Raw genomic sequence first — 19,310 nt, 5'->3', positions numbered from 1 at the left:
TATAACTACAGAAATCTTTGTATGTAGAGGAACATCTTTCCATTATTTTGATAAAACCTCCGCTATGTCACTTGGCCTCTTGCATACATTTGTCAGAAAATCTGTCATCCCATCACATGTACACATTTCTTTTGAATTGGAAACGTATTTCGTCCGTAAACAAACGACTTGCGGAATCGAAGGTTAATCTGGGCCACCACAAGCGTTGTGGCAAATACCGTTATATCAGAATAACTCCTTTACTGGGCCTGTTTGCACTTATTTTTACATTTTATTATATTTATAACTCGAATTGCACGTGCCACGTACTTGGATAAATAATAGTACTTTATCATACGGTAATAATTTTATAAGTAATTCTTCCATTGGATTAAATCTATGCTGTGCATCTGCACATTCCTTTATACTTCGTTCGTACTCAAATATGCACTCAAAACAAGAGAATCATAATGACCCTATATCTCTCATCTGTAAAACATGACATTGGAATTATCAGGATAAACATTCTGACCAAGTTTCATGTTAACAAGCTTTTCCTTTGATTTGAGTGGTGACCTAGTTTTTTATCCTACATGACTCATGTTGGAACTTGACCTAGAAATCATCAAGATAAACATTCTTTCCAAGTTCTATGACGATCGGGTGATAAATATGGCCTCTAAGAATGTTTACAAGCTTTTCCTTGGATTTTAGCGGGGGACCTAGTTTTTAAATCAACAAGTCCCAGTTTCGGACGTGGCCTAGGAATCATCAAGATAAACATTCTGACCAAGTTTCATAAAGATATGGTCACTAATTTGGCCCAAAGAAGTTGGAAGAAGTTAAGAAGTTTTCCTTTGATTTGACCGAATAACCTAGATTTTGACCCTATATAATCCAGTTTGAAACTTGGCATAGAAATCATCATGAGAAATATTTTGACCAAGATTCATGAAGATAGGGTTATAAATCTAGCCTCTAGTGTGTTAACAAGCTTTTCCTTTTAATTTTACCGAATGACCTAGTTTTTAACCCCTCATGACCCAGTTTAGAACTTAGCCTTTTAATTATCAAGACAAACATTCCGTGCAGATTTGTTTCAAATTAAAGCATGAATGAAACCTCTATATGGCTCATAGGGCAAAAGTTGAAAGTTTTGCAACTTTCAGGGGCAATAACTTTAAAACCCATGGTGGAATCTAGCCGATTTTCGAAGGGAGCCAAGATCTTACTGTGACATAAGCTATATGTAAGTTTGGTCAAAATCAAATAAAAAATGTTACTTCTATCGTGTCCATAAGGCATTTTTTTGACTCGTTCAGGGGTCAGTCAGAGACTGTAACTCCATTACATGTGATTGAATCTGACAAATTTATCATGGAATCCAAGATTTATTGATGTTACAGAATACCAAAATTTGACTCTTCAAGGGGCCATAGCTCTGGATGGGATCTGGCAAGTTTTTGGAAGGAACCAAGATATTCTGCCAATACAAGTCGTGTGCAAGTTTGATTAAATTGATTGAACAATGTGGTCTCTATCGTTTTCATAAAAAAATTGTGGACGGACGACGGACGAAGGGCGATCACTAAAAGCTCACTTTGTCACTACGTTACAGGTGAGCTAACAATGATATGTATCAAAGATGTAATCACTGTTAAGGTTTTTTAATTCTTCCTGGTTAAATCAGTGTAAATCTTTTCCTAATGTGGGTTTTTATCCGTATCTAATTGCATCTTTTATAACAAAACGAGCATGCGCGGTGACAAAATAAATACTTGACATGCGTTGTAAAGACTTAATTGTGACAATTATTCTCATAGGCAAAACATGGCGGCAATGAGCCCGGGATATTAGGAGAAATATACACAGCTGTTAACGGTAAATACCAATTTATTGTATTGCATTTTTATTTGAAGTTTTTGTTTAAATGAAGACAAATGAATGTTATTAAAATTGGATGAATTAAACATTTCTAGTAGATAACGAATGGTTTCTCATGAAATCAAAACTAGGAGATACAGTATTCGTTGAACATCATGTATTTTAATTTCTCATCATTTATTTTTAAGGTTGGTATCGTTCATAGTTCTTAAAGTATGCTAATATATAGATTTGCTATAGAACATCTCTATTTTTATCTCATTGTCGACCTTAATTCAACGGTAATATTTTCCGTTTTATATTCAAATTATTTTAACCTCAATATTTAAGACTTTATTATTTTGATCTCGATTACCTTCAACAAGACTAACAAGAGCTGTCCGTAAGACAGCGCGCTAGACTTTTCTCAGTGCTTAACTCTAAATGAGAGCTTTGCCAGTATGGGGATTGTTTCTTCTAGTGTAGACTTTGATGGTAAATAAGTATTTCAAGTTTCAAATCAAAAGCTTTGATAGTAACAGAGATATCTGACTTTATCAAAAAAATCACCAAAAATTCTTATCTTAGTTAAAAAGGCGCTTAACTCTGTCAAAATTCAAATCAGATTTATGGGAATTGTGTCTTCTGGTGTAGACTTTGATAGTAAATAAATATCTTGAGTTTCAAGCCAAAAGCTTTTAATATTAACAGAGATATTTGACTTTATCAAAAATTTGAACAAAAATTCTAAGTTAAAAAAGGGGCATTATTCTGTCAAAACTCAAAACAGAGTTATTGCCATTGTTTCTCCTGGTGTAGACTTTGATGGTAAATAATTATTTTAAGTTTCAAGTCAATAGGCTTGATAGTAACAGAGATATTTGACTTTATCAAAAACTTTAACCAAGAATTCTAAGTTAAAAAGGGGCATAATTCTGTCAAAATTCAAATCAGAGTTTTGGAGATTGTTTCTCCTGGTGTAGACTTTGATAGTAAATAACTATTTAAGTTTCAAGTAAAAAGCTTTCATAGTAACAAAGTGACTTAATCAAAAACTTTAACCAAAAATTCTAAGTTAACAAGGGGCATAACTCTATCAAAATTCAAATCAGAGTTATAGGGATTGTTTCTCCTGGTGTAGACTTTGATAATAAATAACTATTTTAAGTTTCCAGTCAATAGCTTTGATAGTAACAGAAATATTTGACTTTATCAAAAAATTTAACCAACGGCGACGCCGACGCCGATGCCGATGCCGAGGCCGACGTCGACGCCGGGCGAGTACAATAGCTCTACTTTTTCTTCGAAAAGTCGAGCTAAAAAGAAACAGTTAAAGTAGGAACAGTGTATACAATTGGCAGCATAGAAGTGTACAATTGTTCGCGAAGTACATTCATATTTCAACCATCGATATATGCGAGATCTTATTTTCATTGTGTTTGTAATTACAGGAAATCTATCAATGTAGTCAACTACATAACAATTTAACAATTTTCATTAATCATATGTTAGGCTATGGTTGAAATTCTTATCTTATCAGATTAGGAAATTTATACATATTTTTCAAAATAGAACTTTGGTTTAGAGATTATTTTGATCATGTGATTCCCAACAGTGCTAATTAACGCCGACATATTCACGAAATTCACTTGACAAAAAGCGCGCAAATATACTAGCATAATCTGCAGACCGAAATAGTACTGGGATAAACAACCAAGCAAGGTCATTTCAAAACGCGAATAATTCTATTTACTTTCGCTAAAGCTGCGAGTAAATCAATTATTCTCTAATCACAATTACATTCAACAAGACAGCATTCTACTGCAAGAGGAGAACACAACGCAAAATTGGGCTGCTTGCAAATAACATAAAAGAGCATTCCACTGTAGGAAGAGCTCATAACGCAACATTCCGTTGTTACAGACAACATAAAGCAGTATTCCACTGCGAGAAGAGCACATAACGCAGCATTCCGCTGCTTGCAGATAATCTAATGCAGCATTCCACTGCAAAAAGAGCACATAATGCAGCATTCCGCTGCTTGCAGATAATTTATCGCAGCATTCCACTGCAAGAAGAGCACATAACGCAGCATTCCGCTTCTTGCAGCTATTCTATCGCAGCATCCCACTGCAAGAAGAGCACATCACGCAACATTCCGTTGCTTGCAGATAATCTATCGCAGCATCCCACTGCAAGAAGAGCGCATAACGCAACATTCCGTTGCTTGCAGATAATTTATCGCAGCATCCCACTGCAAGAAGAGCTCACAACGCAATATGCATTACGTTGCTTGCAGATAATCTATCGCAGCATCCCACTGCAAGAAGAGCACATAACGCAACATTCCGTTGCTTGCAGATAATCTATCGCAGCATCCCACTGCAAGAAGAGCACATAACGCAACATTACGTTGCTTGCAGATAATATATCGCAGCATCCCACTGCAAGAAGAGCACATAACGCTTGCAGATAATCTATCGCAGCATCCCACTGCAAGAAGAGCACATAACGCAACATTCCGTTGCTTGCAGATAATCTATCGCAGCATCCCACTGCAAGAAGAGCACATAACGCAACATTCCGTTGCTTGCAGATAATCTATCGCAGCATCCCACTGCAAGAAGAGCACATAACGCAACATTACGTTGCTTGCAGATAATATATCGCAGCATCCCACTGAAAGAAGAGCACATAACGCTTGCAGATAATCTATCGCAGCATCCCACTGCAAGAAGAGCACATAACGCAACATTCCGTTGCTTGCAGATAATCTATCGCAGCATCCCACTGCAAGAAGAGCACATAACGCAACATTCCATCATACTGCAAGACGAGCACATAACGCAACATTCCGTTGCTTGCAGATAATCTATCGCAGCATCCCACTGCAGGAAGAGCACATAACGCAACATTCCGTTGCTTGCAGATAATTTATCGCAGCATCCCACTGCAAGAAGAGCTCATAACGCAACATGCATTACGTTGCTTGCAGATAATCTATCGAAGCATCCCACTGCAAGAAGAGCACATAACGCAACATTACGTTGCTTGCAGATAATATATCGCAGCATCCCACTGCAAGAAGAGCACATAACGCTTGCAGATAACCTATCGCAGCATCCCTCCGCAAGAAGAGCACATAACGCAACATTCCGTTGCTTGCAGATAATCTATCGAAGCATCCCACTGCAAGAAGAGCACATAACGCAACATTCCATCATACTGCAAGACGAGCACATAACGCAACATTCCGTTGCTTGCAGATAATCTATCGCAGCATCCCTCTGCAGGAAGAGCACATAACGCAACATTCCATCACACTGCAAGAAGAGCACATAACGCAACATTCCGTTGCTTGCAGATAATCTATCGCAGCATCCCACTGCAAGAAGAGCACATAACGCAACATTCCATCACACTGCAAGAAGAGCACATAACGCAACATTCCGTTGCTTGCAGATAATCTATCGCAGCATCCCACTGCAAGAAGAGCACATAACGCAACATTCCGTTGCTTGCAGATAATCAATCGCAGCATCCCAGTGCAAGAAGAGCACATAACGCAACATTCCGTTGCTTGCAGATAATCTATCGCATCATCCCACTGCAAGAAAAGCACATAACGCAACATTCCATCATACTGCAAGACGAGCACATAACGCAACATTCCGTTGCTTGCAGATAATCTATCGCAGCATCCCTCTGCAGGAAGAGCACATAACGCAACATTTCATCACACTGCAAGAAGAGCACATAACGCAACATTCCGTTGCTTGCAGATAATCTATCGCAGCATCCCACTGCAAGAAGAGCACATAACGCAACATTCCATCACACTGCAAGAAGAGCACATAACGCAACATTCCGTTGCTTGCAGATAATCTATCGCAGCATCCCACTGCAAGAAGAGCACATAACGCCACATTCCGTTGCTTGCAGATAATCAATCGCAGCATCCCAGTGCAAGAAGAGCACATAACGCAACATTCCGTTGCTTGCAGATAATCTATCGCATCATCCCACTGCAAGAAGAGCACATAAGGCAACATTCCGTTGCTTGCAGATAATCTATCGCAGCATCACACTGCAAGAAGAGGACATAACGCAGCATTCCGCTGCTCGCAAATAATCTATCCAGCATTCCACTGCAAGAAGAGCACATAACGCAACATTTCGTTGCTTGCAGATGTAAGTTAAACAATATAAAACTAAGTACAGCTTTCCGATGTAAATAACATCCAGTGTGACATTATACTGATATAATCAGTTTGAAGATATTTGAGAGCTTCAGTCATACGTATTTAATTTTAAATAAAGTAAGCGACTCTTAACAACCAAACAATTTAAGCTAATCGACTTTTGAAAAATATTTATCCAACCTGAAGTTATAGTCACTAGCACCTTTTAATCAATGGGAGTTACATATAGCAAACAAAGTGAAATGCATGCGATAAATATAAATTTAACCATAAACGCTTACAAGGACAGAAGAGCGATCTTTCAAAGAGTCTTTCACAAAGCCATCTCTTGCTGACACAGATTTCAACGTGCCATGCCTCTGCCACAACCTCTCAAAAGCACTTCTGTAAGAGCCGTAGTACTTTAGCAGCCCCCACCGAACATAATGCAGTCAATACAAGGATGAATCTAGTCGTAACTGAGGATTTTGCTTTTAACTATGACAGCAGATGAATAAGAAAGCGCCTGTCTGAATCACTACGTACTTCTTAATCCTTTTGTTGAAAATGACGGAACAAAAATATATTCTGAAAAAGGTGATATAATAAGTGATTCTCGTAGATGTCTTTGTAAGATAGCAACAGGACAGGAGGAATGTGCGGTACTTGTAACAGATTATGTTTCCGTCCCAACAGTTTCTGACTTTTCAATAACTACCTCATAATGGATCTCTGAAATATTCAAATATTTAGTCTTTCAACAATTCTTAAAATTACGGCAAATGAAAAAGCAAATAAACAATATAATTTTAAATAACGATATGATTATTTTCTACTGATATATGAACGACTTTAGTAGGTTAATTTGTATAAAAATGCAAAATTCTCAATGAGAATGAATCAATGATTATGATTTGTAATAATCAAACTGCCAGATTTTTATTAGAAAAATACCGTGATCATTTCGGCATTTCAGTACCATGTAGCATCAAATCGAGGACAGGTTTATATAAATTGATAAACATAAAACGTCTGGTTGTCATATATGCTGTCGTGAATTCTCACTTTTGCTTCCAGGTTGGCATGCACACATTGAAATTCTACGGTTTATTTACTACTTCCTTAAATGAAATAGGCAAACAGAACAACATCTTTCCTATAAAGAGTGTAAATCATATCTGATGAAACAGTGTGTAACTTCGAAATTATTTACTTTTAAGCTCCATTATTCGGAGAATAGTGGGGCTATACTACTCGCCCCGGCGTCGGCGTGACCCTCCTTGGTTAATATTTTATCGGCAACCTTTGTTTTTCTGTCATATCTTTGTTACTATTGCTTATATCTTACTGTAACTTCACATAAACATTGTCCAGTATAAAAACAATGTATGTGTATGGGCTAAGCCCATTATATTCAATGTCAAGGTCACCAAGCTGTTATACTTAGGTTATTTTTAAGGTTAAAGTTTTTCGGCACCCTTTGTTTTTCTGTCATATCGTTGTAACTGTTGCTTATATCTTACTGTAACTTCACATCAACATTGTCCATTATACAGACAAAATATGTGTAGGGGCTGAGCCCATTATATCCAAGGTAAAAATCACCAAGGTGTTATACTAAGGTTATTTTTAAGGTTAAAGTTTTTCGGCAACCTTTGTTTTTCTGTCATATCTTTGTTACTATTGCTTATATCTTACTGTAACTTTACATAAACATTGTCAAGCTTACAAGCAAAGTATGCATAGGGACTGGGCCCATTATACCTAAGGTCAAGGTCACAAATGTGTTATACTTAGGTTATTTTTGAGGTTAAAGTTTTTCGGCAGCCTTTGTTTTTCTGTCATAGCTTTGTTACTTTTGCTTATATCATACTGTAAGTTCACATAAACATTGTCCAGCATACAAACAACGTATGTGTAGGGGCTGGGCCCATTATGCCTAAGGTCACTAAGGAGTTATACTTTGAATTATTTTCATGTTAAATTTTTTTTTTCGAAAGCTTTGTTTATAGACATATCTCTGGTACTTTAAAAGATAATGACTTGAAATTAAAAGTATGTTTTTTATTACCATCTGCATAGGTGGCTATACATACCCCATAACTCTAATTGTGTTTTTGACAGAATTATGCCCCTTTTGTACTTAAATGTTTTTGCAATCTTCGCTTTCTGGATACTACTTAAATGCAATATAAAATAAAGACTTGAAACTTAAAATGTATCTTTATCATCATCATCTGCATGTGTGGTAACAATCCCCATAACTCTGATTTGTATTTTTGACCGAATTATGCCCCTTTTATTCTTAAATTTTTAACAAACGTCGTTTTCTGGACATAACTTTGGTACTTAAATATAAGATAAAGACTTGAAACTCAAAATATATCTTTATCATTATCATCTGCATATGTTTTAAAAATCCTACAATCCTTATTACTCAAATTTGTGTTTTTGATGTATTTATGCCCCTTGGTGTATCTTCCTTTTAGAGTAGAGGTCTCTTATTCAGACATATATCCATTTTACTGTAAAATCCCCGAATGGTGGAGCGCGCTGTTTTACGGACAGCTCTTGTTACTAATCTATCCTGATTGTGCGCAACAAAGTTCATTTTTCTGATCTTTTATCCACCAGTGAGAGCTCTGTATCTTCACTTGATTTATTCGAATCAAACATCTGCATGCTAGCTCAATTAGATTGAAACGATCACAAATAGGTTTATCGCACATGAGGAGATTTGCTTCATGTAGTTCCTTTAAACATTTGTAAGATGATATTTACGAAACGAGGAAAACAAATAAATTAAATGTCTTCTTAGAAGCCAATTTCGTTACATCATGTTTCCAGCTAACAAGGACATTATGGGTTATATGGGTATACATTCAAGGATTTTCATTTAAAGAAAAACTTATTTCGCGAAGAACGTCCGTTAAAGACGCTCGCGGCAGTTTCGTAATATGTTCGCAATAACGGATTTTGATGCAATTTTCTGTAGATCATGTTATGGTGTATTGAAAAATGAAATAATAATACTAGGTCACCTGCACTGTTTCAGTTTTATTTGCCCCCAGATATATGATGCTAGTTTGAGCATTTTGCAGAATTTCCATTCTCCTACCATGTATTTCAGTAAAGTAAAATTACTGGCATAAATCAGAAATCTAATTAAGCATTTTTATAACATAAAACAATGTTTATAGTGAAAACATGCTCAGAGAAATCAAAAGAAATTGATTGTGTACAAAAAAATAGTTCTTCTACAGACCCGGTGGTTACTTTTTCATATTTTTGTCGATCTTAAGCTGGAATTTCTGCTATTTCATCCAGTTTCACATATAATAAAACTAAAACAAACTCTGCATTTGTATTTACTTATGTCTACCTAATTCAAAACAAAAAGAAAATTTGCATTTCACGATAAAGTGGATTTTTAATGGTTAAAATTAGGGGTCTATCTTTGAATCCTCCTGGATTTTCTGAGGGAAATACACATAATTTTAACGACAAAAAAGAAAAGATTATGATTGTTAAACAATAGGTTCATTTCATGGCAAATACATTTTGATAATTATATGCATGCATAAAAGAGTCCTCTATTTTCCTATCTATTATGTTGAATTTAGAGTCCAACACCGACGCGATTTAATTCATATTTTGACTAGAATAACATTCAATATGGATGTGTAGACAAAGCTCGTGCTTGCAAACAAGCACCTGGTTACTGGTAGTATTTGTGCTTATGATGATATTTAATAAAACGAAAAAAAAATTGTTATGTGTGACCATAATTCGCAAGGCTTGAATAAGACACAATTTTGTGTTTGGGGCTAATGTATTTGGACAGATTTTAGTGTATATGCTCCAACGATATACATCTATTTCCCCACAAACCTTAAATCTTTGACCTTATATTCAAGTCGAAATTTTATTATTTTGAATTTTGTTACATATAACTCGGAAAAAGTATGAACCAACTGCAAAAACATAGTTATAAAAAACTATTAACGGCCTATGAATTGCGCATATGTTTAGAATTTCAAATCATATCAATGACCAAAGCCTATATCCGTTTTTAATTATCTTTTATTTAATGGAAACGAGTATGGGCAATGACAAAATATATGGATGGTGCGTTGCAAAAACTTCAATGCAAAAGACAGCCGGTATGAGCCCTGGCTATTTTGAGAAATTTTACGCAAGGTAAAAACTAAACAATTGTACCAAGCTTATTATATCAAGCTTTTCATTAAATAAAGACATCTAAGGAAAAATTGACCTCACGCAGCCAAAAAAAGTTTTAGCATATAACATAAAATGGTTTTACACGGAATCGTAACAAGCCACATACAGTATGCACTGAATGTTTGGTATGATACCTAATTTCTGTATAGGGAGATATTGTCAATTTTCCTTTTAGAATTGCATTGCTATTTTGTAATGAGGCTTTAGGACCGACAATTCTTAAATGTATCTAAAATAATTTCGTCATGAATACCATATTTGGTGATGCCTGTATAAGGAGGAACCCTGATATCGGTTGTTTCTTTATATTGATGATATTTAAACTGTTTTTGTTTGTAGTCAATTTTTTTTATTAGTTTCGCTAGTTGATACTTTTCATGAAATTCTTTCTACATACACCATGTAAACATTAACATTTTCAAATGTTGTCAGTGAATATTCCTCTCTTTTTTATTGTTTTTAAAGGACCCCAAAGAATTCACTTAAGGCACCTAAATTTGATTCACCTTTTCTAGCTCTATGCTCATTGATTGTTTTTCTTTTTTTTTTCGAGTCTAAGAACAATAAATTATTCAACATTCTAAAGTTTACAGTAGTAGTAATAGTAGTAGTGGTAGAAGTAGCAATAGTGGCAGCAGTAGCAGCGCCAGATGTAATAATAATAGAAGTAAATAAAGTAATAGCAGTTGCAGAAGTAATAGCAGTAGTAATAATAGTGGTTCAACATTTATTAGTGGTAATAGAAGGAGCAGCAATAGCAGTAGCAGTAGTAGGAGTCGTACTAATGGTAGGAGTAGGATCTTTAATTTTATGGCAAAACATGTATTTTGGTATCTGCCATGAGTAAAACACTTACTGATGACAATTTCTGTTTGCATAATTGTTTGAATGAATGTGTAACTGACAAGTTAACAATGATAATCTGGACGAGAATCTATCAACAATTGAAATATTTTTCAGAAAAAATCTTTTAAATACGAGGTTTATGAATAAGGTATGTCATGTTTTCCATCAAGGATCTAAAAATGACGTTAACGAAATATGCTGTGGCTGATAACGAGGGACAAAACAATGTTTCAGACAGCTTCAGAAGTAACGACATTTTAGGAGTCCGTGTATCTTACAGCAACAAAGGTCAATAACTCTCGCACCAATAGTTCATATAATATGTCTTTTTTCAGCTGACAGTTTTGTTACACTTTCAATCTTTTGGTGTTTTTCCAAATTGTTTTTACCCACTTCACCATCCGCATCATATCACACAAGGTCTATCACTATTGCAACAATATCTCTTGAGTTATGCTCCTGTTTACATACAACTGGCTGGCCCTTACAATAGGGGTGACACTATAATAAACAAGACCTTTACTTTTTACAATTACGCCTACGAGTTTTAATGTTCTTATGTCTATCTCTATTATTACTAAATTTACCTTTAATCACCGCTTAAGATGATTGTTCAACATTATCATTTACACCAAATGACACGACATCCACAAGTCTTTCACTAGCAAATAATGAATTATGTCCAATTTTTACTTAACATTCTATGTTAAGGTTTTGATGTACTCTCAATCTATCTCTTTCTCAACTATCATATATTCTTCAGACTCCTGATACGATTAGCCAGATAACTATGGTAGCTATGCCAGTTGTATTCTAGACTGGCGTTATTACTTCATAAATTTGATTCAGACGTTATATTTATGCCTCATATCATCACCAACATCATATGATACAAGGTCATTAACTCTGCCTCAAGTATTTCATGAAATATTCCCTTTTAATGCTCTTTTGTACTTAGACTTTCTGGTTAATGTTTTCACTAATACTCTGGTATTACTAAATGGATCTGATTCAAAGCTGAAATAGTTGTTTCACACATTTCACATATGACAAGGTCCATCAATGTTAAGCGTGTATAATAATTTTTTTCTGGAATGAAAAGAGATGGGGGACTTATTTGAGTCCATCCTTTCAATACAGAAAACTGTAGACATTGTTGTGGTGTGTTGAGGGGTGGGAGTGGGGGTGGAGTGGGGCAGATATTAATAATTAGACAAATAGTTCTACTTTCCTCAAATTTACCCTCATTTTCACTATGTAGCATCGAAATAGTCTTGAGCTCTTTCTATTTCTTAGCTCTTATTAGAGATGCTTAAGTAAAGACATATGATTTGTACTTTACTTTTTAAACTTACACTATAACATGTTTTAACATATGTAGAAAAACATGTGTTGTGGAGACTGTTCTCAAACAGAAAAACTGTCCTGTAACTAGTATTTCTCTCACAAAATAAAAATGATGTATCATCAACACTTCCCGTATTCAAACTTAGTTGCCTGTGAGTAATTGGTAATGGACACTTAAGAGCAGTGATCACGCATCAGATCTTTACATAAGTATTAATGATTCTATGTATCTCCAAATATCAAAATGTTCTAATGAATGGATGCTTTAAGAATGAAATATGACTTATATATATGAATATGAAGTTAGGAAGATAGTTTAAAATAAAACGTTAGAATATATTGCATGACTTAGTTTATGTGCTATGCCCTTTTTTATATCAGTTATTTTTCTACTTACAACAGTCGTTATAATGTAAAGAAATATTGCTTTGGTTTATTTTGGTTCGTATTTCTGCTTGGCAGTATTCAAATGTTGAAGGTCGCACGAAACTGTGTATCAATTTACGAGTAATGAATAACAGTAGCTAGTTGTCTAATAATGTCATACTTGCATTTCACAAACCAGCTTTTCTATAAAATGTACTTGGGCATGAAAGACACCTGATACGGAATAACAACATCATTTTACAAGGAAAGGGGTCCAACTCCGTTAGAATTATAGAACGGATATTGAATTACTTTCCTGTTGTGCATATATTTACATAAATGGTTTTAGATAAAATAAAATATTTTATCATATTAAGCATTATTGTCATAACAACCCAATGTTATCCCCGTAATTGTTCACTTCTAAATAGAACTGCAATATCATGTCTTTCCTATTGAGGTCTCTTGACAATTTACATAACGATGAAACTACTATATGAGTTACAATTTCTTTTCGTTTTTGGAGTGGGGTGTAGTAAGAGAAAGTAGTTCTGACTCGAAGAAATTAGTTTGCTTTAAAATGGGTCAAACGTTTTGAGTTCACTTTGCAATCTGAAATTGTTTTCAGTATTAATATAAAAGTTAAATCATACGTTTAGGTGTATATATGAACCAACAAGATAAATGAATCACCTAATGGAAATGTTTAAAGCTTACAAAGGTGTAGACTGCTGGGCAGACATTTGACTTAATCTTTATACATTGTACTGTCAGAAAGTAGCTATAATATATTAAGAACAATACAAAAATTACTGCGATCGTATCGGGCAAAACATTTTTTAACAGAATATACAGTTATAGGACAAGGGTAGAGAGGGAATTTCTCCTAGATTGCTAAAATGAGGCATGTAATTAATGTTAGCCCCCAAGTCAATAAAATGGACATTTAAACTCAGCAGTGGGGCTATAAGTTACAACAGTGGTCAAATCTGGACAATGTGTGAAATGATAAGAAGGATTGTGTAAAACATGTAAAACCACAACATTGTGATACCATACAGTATAAAATATCATAGCTCATGAATTTGAAACAACTCTGTCCAAGCATCAGTATAGTCATTAAAAACAATGAAACAAAAACTTGTGAATTAAAATATAATATTTAACATGTAAACAAACAAAATTGAAGTAGACAGTCATACAGAAAAGTACTTGTAGCTTAAAACTTTTTATATAGATTCAAGTGTAACTCAGATACTAAATCAATTATTTTTGAGCTCTGAAATTACGAAAACAGGAAACATTAACTGTAATTACTTAAACAAGTCATTTTTGTTATAAGTGTGCACAGTTAACAAACTGATTTAACATTAGAACACATAAAAGGAAGTGTCTAAGGGTACGGATCCATACCTCTAGACAATCCTGTTTGGGTTTTCTAGGGGTACGGACCTCCATTTTTTTTAGAGATTCAGGGTTACTTACATAGATTATGTTGAAAATGAAATAACAAATAAGAATTAACCAGTGTTCAATTAAAACTAGGATCTAAATGATTTACAGATACCAGCGTTCACCTGATTTTTTACCTTCTCTTTCAAAACCTAAATAACAAAGGAACTCCAAATTAAAACACTGTTCCATGCTGATTATAAACGTTGATAACAGATTAATGTCAAAAAAGGGCTAAACTGGGCTAAAGTCCTTTGTCCTAGTTATGAAGTCTTGCCTACATAATTATGTAGACTATGATCGTAAACAAGTGGTCAATGTTTCAAAGCCATATGACAAACAGTTTAGGCAAAATATGGACTATTATAAAAAATTACAAGATTTACAAGTCCAAAAAATGCCATAATTCAGCCAAAATAGTTGACAGAGTTATGTACTCTTGCCTACAGATAGAGATTGCTATGATAAACAGGTGATAAAAGTTTCAAAGCCATATGTCAAACACGTTACACAAAATATGAACTGGTACGAAAAACTTAATCAAGAATTTCAAGTCAAAAGGGGCCATAATTCAGCCAAAATCCTTGATGGAGCTAGGTACTCGTGCCTATAACTGGACATGGTGATGGTAAACATGTGTTGAAAGTTTCAAAGCTTTATCTCAAAAGACTTTGTCAAAATAGGGACTGTTTTGAACAACATAACCAAGGTGTGACGCTGACGCCAACGCCGACGCTGAGGTGAGTAGGATAGGTCTACTTATTCTTCTAATAGTCGAGCTAATAGGCATAATAATATGCACCTATTTATTTGTTATTTAGCAAGAGATAATAATAAAAGACAATGAACTGATTGTTTAATAATCCATTAACCGTCATTAAGTAAAAGAAACTGTTTGTGAAACCGTCCCTTGTATCTCGTAACGGCTACCAAATGTGTGGGAAACATAAACACCATACGGGTTAATTACCATTAAATTAGTTTTTTCACAACATATTTAACATTATTTTGTTTAATCTTTATATTTTTTCTGCCAGTTCTAATCCTCGTGATTTATTTGGTGTTTCCAGGTTGTTTACGTTTTGAAAGATGGGGAGAACATTGTTATCTGTAAACCATTAATAGATCCATGTTTAAGGTGAATACTGATGAAGTCTTATTTGTTATTTCATTTTCAACAAAATTTGAAATGTAAATGATCCTTAATCTCTAATAACAGAGGTTCCTACCCCTAGAAAACCCCTTACAGGCTTGTCTAAAGGTACGGAGCATAGGTATTATGAATTATTGTCAGGTAGAGTCAACAAAAAGTAATATTCTGTATTAGTAAATTCAAAAGACCTTTAAATATTGTACATAATGTTAAAATATAAATTGAATATTAAAGTACTTATGTTATTTCTTTACTAAATGTACATGCAGTTTTATAGAAAAAAGGGGAAATATATATGTGTACTAAATATAACATTAGCATATTTAATTTTGAAAAGAGGCAGTGCGAAAATATATATCACTATTATACACTGGCCATGCATTCTCTTTCCAGGGTATCGTCTCCAGCATTGATGATTTAAACAACGGAAAGGTTACAAAAGACGCACCATTTTACATTTAGAAATTAACTAAGAATGTAAAATTTTCCATGGGAGCATGCCCCCTCACCCCTAGAACAATGGCTTACATTTCCATTTTGGCCATGCTACACTGACACAGGTTTACTTTATCTGAGGTACAGTAGTTGCCCCCGACCAACTCTTCATTAGGAAAAAAGTTAACGTCATGATATACACCAAAAAATGCACCACTTTGTATCTATAGTGTAAGAATTCTACAGGGAGCATGCTCCCAAACCCTCCTAGGGCAGTGTTTTACACTTCCATTTTGGCCTAGCTATTAATTATGAATTTCGCCAGATAGCACCATATTTTGCATTTAGAATGTAAAAATCTTCCGGGGGAGCATGACTGCCCCCCTCCCCAACCAAACACCCTTGAACAGTGGCTGACACTTCCATTTTGGCCCTGCTACGCACTTGACACTGGTGTACTTCCTATAAGGTACAGCAGTTCCCCTGGGTCTACACTTTATGAAAAAGTTTAAAGGTCCAGTTACACAAAAAAAAATACACCGCTTTGCCTCTATGATGTCCAATTTTTCCCGAACCCTCTAGGACAGTGGCACACTTCCATTTTGGCCTAGCTAAACCCAATAATTATGAATTTTGCAAAAATACACCATTTTGCATCTAATTTGTGCATTTTTTACGTGGGAGCATGCCCCAGAACTCACAGGACAGTGGCATACACTTCCATTTTAGCCTAGCAAGGCCCCTGAATTATGAACTTCACCAAAACACATGATGTCTTATCTAGAAGGTATTTTTTCAGGGGTAACATCGCCCCATTCCCCTTAGAACAGTGACTCATACTTCCATTATGGCCCAGCTACGCCTTTGACACTGGTGTACGTTCTAAATTGTACAATAGCTCCCCGGGTCTACACTTCATTTTGAAAATGAAAAACTTAAAAGTCCAGATATAAACCAAAAAGCACCATTTTACATCTATAATATGAAACATTTCTGTGGAAGCTTGCCATACCCTCCTTGGACAGTGGTCTACAATTCCATTTTAGCCTAACTACGCCCCTGAATTATAAATTTCTAGCTTTAGGTCTTGTGATTCAAAGTTGCATTCATATTATAGTATTATGAAATATTGCCATTTACAATGTATATTATATTTTATCACCAGTTACAGTATAAAATGATTACATTGTTTATTCATAATTTCATTATGTAAAACAGTTTCAATAAAGATTTTTAATAAAACACATCTCAAAATAAAACAACTATTGGGTTATCACATTCATTCTTGTTGTGAGACACAAACTTTAACATTGACTAAAGTTTAACAATCATTGAGCATGTTCTAAAATTCTCAAACCACCATTAGAACAGATTCCAAGCTTATCAAATTGGTCAGTGCCATTAATTAACATTATCTGATACTTAATGGGACATCATGCTGACAAGACAAGTCTGAAAGTTCCAAAACAAAATTGATTCTCCAGCTACCCCGTGTCCTATAACTGTATAGGATATTTTGGCTTAAATTGAAACCGGACTTTAATGATATTTCCTTTGTAACTCAGATTGGGTTAGAACTGATAGATATAAACTTGAATACATATTACGAGCGAAAGAATTAATTAAGTAATATTCTCCCTAGTATTTAGGTCAGATTTTAGTGCACTTTGAAACTGAGGCCAGATTGTTAAGTTACTTCAACATGTACTTATTCTGCCATGCATGACAGGCGGGAGGGAGTGACGTACATTTATACTGATTCCTTGACTGAGTCGATATTTATACAACTCGCGCAAAATTTATCTCTAAACTTTTCAAGAAAAATAACTTCAAAATCACACGCCAATAAGTTAAGGCACAAACGCTGATCTTTGACATGTAATTATGTAAACTGATTCCCAAAAAGATCATAAAATTATTAGTGAAGTACTGGAAAATTATTTTGGTAGTATATATGTATATTATTTAGTATGTAACTATAGCTAGTATGTAATATAGCGCTATTTGTATGTAAAATTATGTAGCAATTTTTTCTAGTGTGTCATTTAGTATTATAAAATATTGCTAGTATGCAATATAGTAGGGAACGTTTGCTACTATGCGATAAAATAGATTAAATATTGCTATTAACACAGTATAGCTGCTATTACTAGAGATGGTACCTACCCAAATAAATCAAAGGGGGACAACTCTGAATTGATCAATAAACTGAAGCCAACATTAAACATTGATCAAAAGTGAAAGAAAAATCAGATAGGTCCTTTTTCAAACAACTTATCAGGCAGACAAAATATGACCTACATTTGTTTAAATCCCTTTGTATTCAATATACAATATGCATGCTTTTCTCATGACTTACACTGACAGTTATTTTGTAAGTTGTAGTGAGGCCCTGATAGAAAGTTTAGTAATGCATACATTAGAATAATGCATGCATTCTTTTGAAGAAAAATTAACGACATTAAGAAACGTTAAGTTTTGATCTTTTAGCCAAAGTTGTTTATTTATTGTTCTCAATGGTAATACATTGGTTTACACAACATTTATATATCAAAATGTAAAATGTATATATCCAACAATGAGAAATAACGAAAAAAAGTTAAATTGGTAACACAAAAATTCATTGTCGTCAAATATAATTACAATGTTTTAAGGTAGTGGTTGTAATTACTACATGTTAAGGTAGCTGACAGGTAATGACTCTATGTAATGTATTTTAAGCAACCCTCAATTTAAACATTCTCTGGAGGGAACTAGCATGATCATTTGCTTTCCTTGAAAAACGAATAAATGTTGAAAAAGTATATGGAGATTACTCTATTTGATGATTTTCGTTACAGGTCAACTACCCTAAACAAACTAAAAGGTGTTTTATTTATTGTTGAAAACAAAGTAATCGGATAATTTCAGATATCAACATTAATCTAAGACTTATACTGTTTACACAACTTGAAAAAATGTTTTTGTTGGGGCCTCTCATTTACAAATATATCAACAATTATCACCTGAATTGAGTGCATTCATGAGTGGAAAATATTGATAGTAAAATGGTGTAGGGGTTTGTTTACAATACAAAATCTTCAATAACTTCTTTAAGGTACATTTTTGGTATGGTTTTGGTAAGGTTATAATAAAGAGCATGTCATTCTCTTTCACTCAGAATTTTTTCAAGCGTTTTAGACTCTTGGCTAGTCTTGGAATTTGACTTTATTAAAAGACAAAAGGAAGTTCAGTATAGGCTCTTTCAAAATGTTGAAAGTAGAGTAAACTTACCTTATACTCTATTGAATTTATTTAGCTGTGGGAGCTTTTGATATAGACTATAATTGGGGAAGTCCTAAAATCTTTGAAAAACGGTCAATACAAGAGTTGTTCATTTTGCTTCAGATATTTTGAGAAAGTCATTTTTTATATATCAATTTTTTCTATTTTTGACATGGAGAAGA

The 19,310-nt window shown here is 34.3% G+C and overlaps 1 protein-coding gene across 1 annotated transcript in view; it reads left to right on the top strand.

The window, feature by feature from the left end:
• Window positions 1–1,739: 1,739 nt before the first annotated feature.
• LOC123565435 (uncharacterized) overlaps window positions 1,740–19,310 on the top strand; it is a 40,716-nt gene continuing 23,145 nt past the window's right edge. Inside the window, exon 1 of the mRNA XM_053549619.1 lies at window positions 1,740–1,860. The gene's annotated coding sequence lies outside the window, so the exon portion shown is untranslated. The remainder of the gene's footprint in view (window positions 1,861–19,310) is intronic.

Source organism: Mercenaria mercenaria, chromosome 8 (genome assembly GCF_021730395.1).
Source record: "Mercenaria mercenaria strain notata chromosome 8, MADL_Memer_1, whole genome shotgun sequence".
In the NCBI taxonomy this organism is placed as follows: Eukaryota; Metazoa; Mollusca; class Bivalvia; order Venerida; family Veneridae; genus Mercenaria; species Mercenaria mercenaria.
The sequence above is the reverse complement of the archived record's forward strand: the minus strand, read 5'-3'. Positions and strand labels throughout refer to the sequence as shown.